Source organism: Lemur catta, chromosome 19 (assembly GCF_020740605.2).
Source record: "Lemur catta isolate mLemCat1 chromosome 19, mLemCat1.pri, whole genome shotgun sequence".
NCBI lineage: Eukaryota > Metazoa > Chordata > Mammalia > Primates > Lemuridae > Lemur > Lemur catta.
The window spans coordinates 35936536-35946599 of record NC_059146.1 but is presented as its reverse complement, the minus strand read 5'-3'; the positions used below and the strand labels follow the sequence as shown (position 1 = coordinate 35946599).

At 53.2% G+C, this 10064-nt stretch overlaps 1 long non-coding RNA gene across 1 annotated transcript; it reads right to left on the bottom strand.

The window, feature by feature from the left end:
* Positions 1 to 551: 551 nt before the first annotated feature.
* LOC123624549 lies at positions 552 to 8299 on the bottom strand. The gene is made up of 2 exons (XR_006730161.1): positions 2916 to 8299; positions 552 to 1572 (listed from the first exon to the last, which is right to left on the bottom strand). It is a non-coding gene; the product is annotated as an uncharacterized LOC123624549 (long non-coding RNA).
* Between the last annotated feature and the right edge of the window lie 1765 nt (positions 8300 to 10064).

Sequence of the window (10064 nt, the reverse complement as noted above, 5' to 3'; positions counted from 1 at the left end):
AGTAAGTCCCCCTGCTCAACAGAAGGTGCAGATTCGGGTCATCCTGGTTCCAGCTGGCCCGGCCTGGTTAATGAGCTTATCATGAACCAACCACCAGGGCCAGGGCTGACTGGGGGAGCCCAGGATAGAACCAGCCTCACTGAATGCAGACAGGCTGAGAAGGATGGGTGGATCCTCCACCAAAGACCGGGTGAGCCACTCTGACCGGAGAGGATGCTGGAGGTCAGAACCACCACCCGCAGGAAACCTGCAGGGCCCACTCCGAGGCACCAGCCCCGGGAGGGCAGCTCCAGGAACGAAGAACATGGACACAAGGAGACAAGACCTAAACGTGTGTTTGTGATGGAATTTCGTCTTCACGGGGCACGTGTGTGAAGGAGAGAGACGGTGAGCCACAGGCTCGGAAAATGAAAATGCCATTCTGGAAACGCTGCACATTCGGATGGCACAGGATGGAGTTTAGAAAACCAGCCTCCACCGGCTCCCTCCGCCTTCCAGCTTGCCGCCCCTCACGCTTGGCTGCAAAGGAACCCACAATCCAGCTCAAGAACTCAGATGGAACAAACTCCTTTATTAAAAAACTTCATTTGGGGGCTGGCTGTCCTGGGCCCTGGGAGAAAACGCATCTTTGCTTTTGCTGAGACCAATCTAGGTCGGCAAAGCAAAAGCTTCCTTTTTCTGTTTTTTAGAGACACGAACCTGAGCTCAGATGAAGGGCAGAGGTGTGAGGTGGAGAGAAGGTGCTTGCAGCAGGGGCAGGCTCAGGAGCCACCTGCTGCTTCTGCCCAGCGCTCTGCCAGGAAAGCCCTTCGAATCAGGCATCTCTGTGTCCCAAGCAGGCACCAGCAGCAACCCCAGGGCGGGCTCGGAGCTCTCCCCGCTGCCTGGGGCCTGAGGCAGAGGTTCCAGAGGGAGTTCTTGCAGGGCCCCCAGTTTGTTCAGGAGGGAGAAAAACATGGGGAGACCTGGGGGCTCTGTTCTCCACCCCGTATCCCTCTGCTGGCAGCAGACAGCCCTGCAGTCACCAGCCTTCCAGACGCCTCCTGGGACTGCTGTCCCTCCCCACGCTGCGTAGAACCAGCCCATGCAACCCAGAGAATGTTGCAGAAGCGATGGTGTCTTCGGAGGGTAAGTCATGAGAGACCGCAGCTTTGCCCTTGCTCTCTCGGATCATTCACCCTGGGAGAAGCCAGCTGAAGGTACTCGAACAGCCCTCGAACGTGACAAAGAACCGAGGTCCCTTGCCCACATCCACGTGGGTGGGTCAGCTTGGGAGCAGATCCTCCACCCCCCGACAAGCCTTCAGACGAGCAGAGCCCTGGCTGACGTCTGGACCTCAAGATGGGTGACCCTGAGCCAGGGCTACTCGGTTCAGCCACAGAAACCGAGATAACAAATGTCATTTAAGCCACTGAGTTTGGGGGCAATCTGTAATGCAATAATAAATAACAAAGCTCCATTTCCAGATGCAAGAAACCACTGAGTCTTATCTCCTTGTTATCCGTCTCATGTTTGCAAGACTCGCTCTCACTGCATGCTGTGACCCCATCTCGCCGGACAGATGGAAGATTCCTGAAGGCAGAGACCAGGTTGCAATTAATCCCTCTAAGTGTCTGTGTCCCTAATTCCCCCACACACTGTAAACGCTGCACAAACACCGTATTAGCTTGAATTTCTCCCTGTGTGGGAGAAACTCTGGGGGCACAGCAGTGTCTCCCTTTCCCAGAAATGTTCTTCCTCAACTCAAGATGAGAGATGCAGCTTTTCAATTAACAGAAACCTTATCAACCCAGATCTCGCCTAGTTTGATGTGATTTGGGGGGCTGCTCCTTGCAGAGAATCAGCCTCTTGCAAAGGAGTTCGCAAGTCGATGCAATCAATCCCAGGACCCTGGGTCCAGCAGGCAGCTTCAATATCCCAGGAGGGACCTCTCTGCAGCACAGACCAGCACACGCGCCTGCTTGGCCCGTTCCCTGTCCCTGCTGAGTCACGGGCTTCAGACTGTCTGCTCAGCGCTGAGGACGGACTGCACGCCCACTGCCTGCCTGCCACTCTGTGGAGGTGACCAACGCTGGCCCCTGTCCCTGAGGGGCTTGCATTCAGTGAGGAGAGACATTCTCATGGAAAGACCAGCTGTGCTCAAATCGGAATTTGCCAAGGACTAGTTAGGGTGTCATTGACCGTAAATGGTCCTGGAGAACTGAGGAAGGGGTCTTCATTCAGAGAAGATGTGCCACCTGCCCCCTCCTCCAGGCACAGGACCCCCCAGGGAATTCATGGTCTGGCCGGGAAAGCTTGCCGGGGCAGGGCTTCTAACCCAATAGAGACAGTGACCTTTAATTTTTTTCAATTTTTTTTTTTTTTTTTTTGAGACAGAGTCTCACTTTGTTGCCCGGGCTAGAGCACTGTGGCATCAGCCTAGCTCACAGCAACCTCAAACTCCTGGGCTCAAGCGATCCTTCTGCCTCAGCCTCCCGAGTAGCTGGGACTACAGGCATGCACCACCATGCCCGGCTAATTTTTTCTATATATATTTTTAGCTGTCCATATAATTTCTTTCTATTTTTAGTAGAGACGGGGTCTCGCTCTTGCTCAGGCTGGTCTCGAACTCCTGAGCTCAAACGATCCGCCCGCCTCGGCCTCCCAGAGTGCTAGGATTACAGGCGTGAGCCACCGCGCCAGGCCCGGCTAGACAGTAATCTTTAGCAGGGTTTTATGGGGGGGGGGGAGGAAGTGGCTGGGAAGGAAGGAAGGATGGTCCAAACTGTGGAGGCATCAGGAACAATCAGCCCGGTGAGGCAGGAGCGACAAGAGCTTGTCATGACCAGGCATGAAGGGGTAACTGGGTGACAAGAGATGAGGTTGGGGACACGCATCGTGGAGACAACGCGTCACGGGTCTCTCACATTTCTCACCTTTCCCACACCGGGGGTGGCAGCCCCTGCTCCCCAGAGCACCCTCTCAGGCCAGGGCAGCAAGCACCAACAGGCTCCGACACTTGAGGGCCCCACAGCCCAGGGAGTGCGGGTTCTCTGATCCTCTTCCCGGCCGGCTGTCGAAACCCTGCGTCTGCTCAGACCACAGGTATTTCTCACGCAGGTGACAGTTACTCAGGCCCAAGTTTAAAGGCGACAAAAACACACCAAAAAAAATGGCATTAAAAAATGCAATAGGTCAATACTCCATCTAAAACCCTAGAAGCCTTTGATGTTGGATTATTTCTCTCCATATATTTGACACAGTCAATTGTCACCTTTCAACTTCAGTTTTCTCACAATGGTGATAAAAGCAGGGTTTAGGAGAGAAATGTGTGCTACAGTGCAAGAAGGAGGCAGCTTCTCTCTGGAGCACAAGGAGCAGAGGCTGCTCCAAGCTCTGCCGTGCCGTTTTCCTTCTCATTACAGCCCGGGGAGCGTCGAGTAGCGATAGTACAAGAGGATTGGAGCAGCGTTTAAATCTCCACCCTCAGGGTCCCTCTGCCAGGTGCAATTTCCCACTTTACTGCCTGTTGGGTACGTTGGCAAAATCACATCTCCTGGGCCCCCTTGGAGGGTGTGGTTGCCCGGGTCCCCCCAGTGGCACATCCCCCAGCCTTAACCCTCCAATTAGTGCCTGGCGGGAGGTTGATGTACTGAAAATTAACATCATTGGTCTTCATCCAAGAATACGGTCAACGGGGCACAATTTTTTCTGATCTATGTTGCTGATCGATTACCTAATAAAGATGGAAAAAAGGACCCTGGCATCAGAGTGAGTTGTGGTTCTCGTGCACCCCAGGGCTGACTCTGCTGGGATCCTGCCAGAGTAACAGATGACCCTCCAGGCACAGAGAAAAACTCCTGCTCTAGGCTTCCAGGGGAGCATGTCTGTCTCCAGGAGGGGGAGGGAGAGGAAGACCTGCACCTCCCAAAGCAACCAGCCTGGCGGAGGCGGAACCTGGTGCCTGCCACAGCCGGGGAAGGCAAAGTGGCCCACCTTCCGGAAGTGGCCAGCACCAGAGCTCCCACACCCGCCCCTCTGGTACCGGGCATCTCTGTGCCAAGGTTTGTTGGGATCCTCGGTGGGAGGCAGACCAGAGAATAATAAGAAAAGGAAAGAATTTACTTCACCCCATTACAACTGAGATAAGTTAAGCTCTCTGGGACTCTGCCCAGGGCGATGGAATTCTAACTCCAGGAATTCTAACTCCAGGTTTCCCGCTCGCAGGCGAAGGGTGAAGTCACCCACGTGTCAGTCCTGTCTCCCTGCTTTTTATCTCCTCCCAGAGCTCCTCCTCCTGACTCCCCTCCGGCTTCCATCAGTCTCGGCACCTGTCACACCGCGGGGCTTCTTTATCACCCTCGATGGAGGTATTTGCATTTCAAATTAAAACCCTGGAGAAGGCAAAGCTGTGGTTCCCTGGGGCGGGAGCTCAGTCCCTGCCACACCTTTGGCGTGGGGACTGGCATTTATGGTGCCCCTGGAGTCATGCTTACAAAGCCACCTTCTCTACCCTGGGCGTGAGGCCCGCCCCTCTCGGAGCCTTTCAGATGCTTTGAGATGTGCGTTCGGCCATTCATGCGTTCTTCCTCCAACCGTGAGTGTGCCTGACGGTGACAGGCGGCACGGTGACAGCGTGGGAGGGCTTCACCATTCCCGCCACTCCCTCCACCCTTGGCCTCTGCTCCACTAGCGCTTGTTTCCCTTGACAAGGAGGAGGGGGTATTGCAATCAAGTGGCTCTCAACCCAGATGTCACCAATGTCCAAAAATAAACAAAGCTTAATTGGTAGCAATTTTGCTAAGTAACTTCAGCTCCCTTTGTCTCAGTTTCTACCTCTACATAGAAAAGGACGCTTGTCACATGGAATTCATGAGCTCGTGCCAAGACATCACTGCCCAGTGTCACATTATTTACTCTGCAGTACGAGTGTCTCTTTCCATTGTAATAACGAGGTCACTGGGCAGAAAATCATTTCATAGGAAAAGGAAAAAAGGTCACCTCCAAAAACAAAACGAAACAAAAGACCCACCAGACCAGAGTGGAAATCAGTCCCCATTGACCCCTGGCCTTCCTCCCAGCAGCCCCGCGAACCCTGCCATTGGGGGGTGCTCCTGGCCGCCCTCCTTCCACCTAGGGACGCCCCCCAATTTCTGAATGTCGCCAGCAGTCACGCCTCTTCCCCAGGGGCTTGCAATTTCTCTCCTCTTAACCTCTCTTGTTTAAGTCACTGGACTCTGCTGTCTGCTCTGAGGTGTTGATCAAAATTCAGTTGCATTGTTTGTAGAGAAGTAACTGCAGCTCCCAGATGTCCGAGGTCTCTGGTCACAAGGGCTGTGATTCTCTGAAGTGGCCGATAAAGCGGGTTTTGACAGGCGTGGAGGGAGGTGGCTCCGGCTCGGGAGCGCCGCCAGCCGCGGGTTCCCTGCGCTAGCCTGTCCCCCAGAGCCTTGATGTCTAACGTCCTAAGACCTCCCGGACCTGTCCCGGTCCAAATGGCCAAACTAATATTAAAGCAACTTCTTCTTCAGGCACCAAGGAACCTCATTAACAGGAAAATATTAATTAATAGGAAAATGGGTTTCATAGCAGGCTCCACCCTTGTCCAAAAGCTGAAGTGTGCACTTCATGGGCCCCTCCAGCCGTCTCTGCCCTCACGATCCATCGCCCAACCCTGGGTCAGGAGGGCCACAGCCCTTGTCTTGGCTCCTGCTGGGAAAGGTACAGGGACGTCCCTTACAGCCATTTGGGCTCCAAAAGGAAAGACGGATGGGCTTCCGAGCGTGTGCTACAGCCGTGTCCTCCCACCTGAGAGCAAGACCGGAGCCGCTCCAGGCTCACCAAGAGGGTCCCGCACCATCGCCCAGGCCCTGACGGCTCTGCAGACTGGCGCCACGTAGGAAACGAGGGCCGGTCCTCATTAGTGAGGTCTGAGGGTGGCACCGAGAAGACGGAAATGATGCGGAGTCCAGGCCGGAAGTGGGCCGTGCTCCAGGGTGGCAACGTCCACGGCCCAGCTCTCCAGACTGCGGAAGAGCTGAAGTCTGAGCCCTCAGCGGGCTCCTGGCAGTGGGACGCCGCCTTCGGGGCCCAGCCCACCCCGAGAGCCTTTCCCAGGGTCCCTCCCCACTAACCCCGGTGGTACGTGGGCTGCAGGGGAGCTGGTGAGAGACCCCAGGGCTCCCTTCATTTAACAAGCTAGACATGGGGTCCCAGGGAGGCCTCAGAGATAAATATTAATTTACCAGACAATTAGGAAGGAAGAGCATGTGTGGTCTGGAGAAGTATTCTCAGTAGTTACGAAAGTATTAAGTTAGAACAGGCAGGCATTTACCATCACGGGGAACACAGTGTTTTTTATAGCTCTAGAATTTCCATGTCTCTTCTAAAATTCCTCATCTGTTCACACATTTGGCTCATCTTTTCCTCTAAGTTACCTGATGTGTTTATAACAGTATCTTAAAGGCCTTGTCTTGAGGTTCAAACATCCAGGTCACCTTTGGTTCTGCTTTAGTAACTGTTCTTTTCTCACGACCATGGGTCACATTTCCTACTTCAGTTGGTATCATATACAGCGTTTTTCACCTTTTCAGCTGGGTATTACATATTGAAAGACATAAGGAACTGGAGGAGACTAAAAGGTACCTGCATCTCCCAGGGAGGGCACACCATTCCCTGCCGGGCAGCTATGCTGAGGGGTCTGCCCTGAATCGGGTTTAAATAGTTTCAGGTCCCCCCAGACCTCAGACTCCTTCGAGGGCAGTACATCCTCTCCTCCAGCAGGGCTTTGGGACCCAGGCACCACAAAACCAGATCTGTCTGCTCTCCAGCCCTGTCCCAGTTCCAGTTTGGGGTGTTCTTATACCAGCCTCTTCTCCCTCTCGTGTCCCCATGTTTTGGACCAGAATGGGCTCGTACGCATGTACACACACAGCTGTTTCCAGGGATGTTTTACTCCTGGTTTTAGTTTTATCTCAATAGGGCAAACTCCAATGGCTCACCCCAGAACCGTAATGTCCCACACCACCACATTAACCCGGTTTTTAACTCCATCAGGGATAGGGGAAGACTTACTATTCCCTGGCCATAGGAGGGCTAATAAATGGATTCCTTGTCCCCTGTCTACTGACACCTTGAGACTGTCTTTTTCTAACGAGATGGTGTCCCCCGGTTTGCGTAGCAGGTCTCTACCTAGTCACAGAGAGGGGCATTAGGGAACAAGTAAGAAAGAGTGAGTTGTAACTTTGGAACCGGCCTCACAGACAAGACGAAAAGTGAGCTGTCTCACCTCCAGCCGTCCACCTATTCCTGACACCAGGCAGTCACGGCTGGAGAGGGGGTTTAGGGGCTGAGGCAGGACAGAGTAGGCAGCTCCAGTGACAAAAATAAATGCAATTTTCCTACCTGCCATGTCGAGGGCAAGCTGAGGCTCTGCTGGGGTGACAATGATGTAAGTCAGAGCCGGGGAGGCTCCCAGGTCCTGCTGATCAGTGGCACCAGCTCTCCCTTCAGAGATTGGCCAAGAGGAGATTTCCGGCTGGGAAATCAACTGACCTAACCACTCTGGGGCGATCGGGACACTCCCTTTTCCGGTGCCCTTCCTTCCCGAAATAAGTGCACTGGTTGGGTCCCACACTGGCTAGACATCTCTTGTCCCGGCAGAGATGGGTTACCTGCCTCTTTGGGTTACCACGAGGTGGCGGGTTAATCAAAGCAGCCAAGAGCTGCATTTTCTTAACTACCAGCTGGTTAGGTTTCTCCTCCTGTCCCTGTTATTGAAAACCTTAAAAGCCTCCTCTACCAGTGTTGACAGTGAGGTTTCGGGTCCTGCCTCTAACTTTTGTAGCTTTCCTCTCATGTCCAGAGCAGACTGGAGTGATAAAATGCACAGGAAGCCTTCTCCTTCCGACAATTCTGAGTCAACATTAGTATAATTTCTGGTTTCAGTAACATGGTGGAAGAAGATTGCTGTTTTTCCCCCCCTGATCTGGGTGACTTTCCTGACCTTGTCGTAATTCACATGCTTCCTCATGCATTTCCTCCTTCAACTGTGCAGGTAATAAAGTGACCCATCTTATGTTTGCCTATCTCATGTCCAAGGTCCCATGAGGGGTCCTGCTCTGGGATTGCCTCCCCTGATAAACAGAATGTGGGGTATCGGCCTGTACAAAGGAGCCTTTTCATCTGGGGTGCAACAATTGGCTAAAATCACCATCACATCTTGCCAGGTTAAGGTAAAGCTCAGACTCTGCTTTACAAATTCTTTCCTAAACTTACCAGAGTCCTCTGAGAACTGGCCAAAGTTTTCAGATCTGCCATGAAGAAGGGGACATGAACCCACATTATTTGCTGTCCACTTGCTGTCTCCCTTAGGTGATAAGGACCTGGGGCCAGAGGTGAGGTAAAGGCAGGTGCCAGTTTGAAACCCCACTGGGAATAGCAGTAGGGGCTCCGGCCTTGGGGTCTCCGGCCTGAAAGGCTCCAGTTCTCTGGGGACCTGATCCAGGTACGGTTGGCTTGGTGGCTGAAGGAGGCTTAACAGGCTTTGCAGGTCAGACTCGGGGCCAGGAAGATTGGGTGGCAGCTGGCAAAGTGCATGAGTGAGCAGATCTGGCTCTTCAACCCCGGGAGATGATCTGGGAACGGTAAATACCACATACACGCAACACGAGTCCCATAATTCAGGATCTTGATACAATTTCACGAAAGCTCGCACAGAGGACCTCGCCCCATTTCTGTGACTGTTTACAAAACGAGTCTAGTTATAAAACGGTATTATACTTGAGACCCACTTAATGGCTGTTGCTCTTGGTCTCCCAGTGCATACTGAGGCCAAGAAGTATTACAAAATAAAAGCAGCTTTTTCTTTAGGTTATCCAGCTTAAATTGCCCCCAGTTAGAGAGAATGCTGGGAGTGTTGCCCATGTCTAATTCTGCCTCTTCTATGGCCCTTGGTTGGGAGTCCCACGGTAGGGCAAAGCTTCTGGAAAGGAACCTCTATGTAATTCAAGACTCTTTGGGCCCAGCAGTCAGCCCAGGATTCCTTCGGGTGAAGCAATCTTGGTCCCTGGGGGTCTAATTGGAAAACAGAAACAACAGAGGCCGTGGTGCACAGGCTGGTAGGGGGTGGGCTCCCTATGTGTGACTGCAAGGTAGGAACAGGCTGAATGTTTGTAGGTACGAGACTGCACCTGAGTTGCACGGGCCTAGGTGGGTGGCAGATATCAAAATAAACCTTCTGCCCTCAAGAAAGAAAGGTCCCACTGCTTAGAATTGCTTTTGCCCTGCTTAGAGCCCAGGATAACTAGTCAGAAGGAGGAAGCAAAAGCTGAAGGATCGAGCTGTCAGACAACCGCAATAGTTCCACCTTAGCCCAGGCCAGAAGGACCACAATTAGGAGAAGGGGTGGGGGCGGAAACAGGGCTATGGAAAAGCTCCTGGAGTAGGAGCTCTTGGATAGCTGGGCGAAATGAAGAGGGGGTGAGATACAGGAACACCAGTATTCTGGAGTTCAAGTGTAATGAAGTAAAGAGTGTGGGGAGAGCTTCAAGAAAAGGAAAACAGACCTGGTGTTCTGTCTGGGAGGAATTCCCCAGACTAGACAAAACGAAGGACGCTCGAGTCTGGTTGGACAACGGAGTGAGATAAAAATGGAAGTAAAGAGGAAAATCTTTCCCTTTGTTCTAGGAAGACAGGAGAGTAGGAAATTCTTGGCGGATCTCAGACAAGGAGCCAGACTGAAAGGGAAGGTGACTCCCAAGAGGAAAGTGTGAGAAAGAGTGGAAAGAGAAAGAGGGAGGAGAAGACTTGCGAGCCTCCAACCCCTGGCTCGGTGCAGAGCCGACGCCCCCACCACTCTCACTGGTCCTGTCGCGGAGCCTGGCACCCTAGGTCTGCTCGGATGAGACAGGGCCCTCCCTGGTCGAGACGAACTGCTTCCGGCCGGAGGGAGCAAGGGAGCTTTGGCTGAGGGGAGTAGGGCTGCAGGTGGCTCCCAGGGACAATCCGAGCAGTGGAATGGAACTGGGGAGTCGGGGACGGGGCGGCGGTTAGGAGAAAAGAGAAAGAAAGGAGGAACCGGCCAC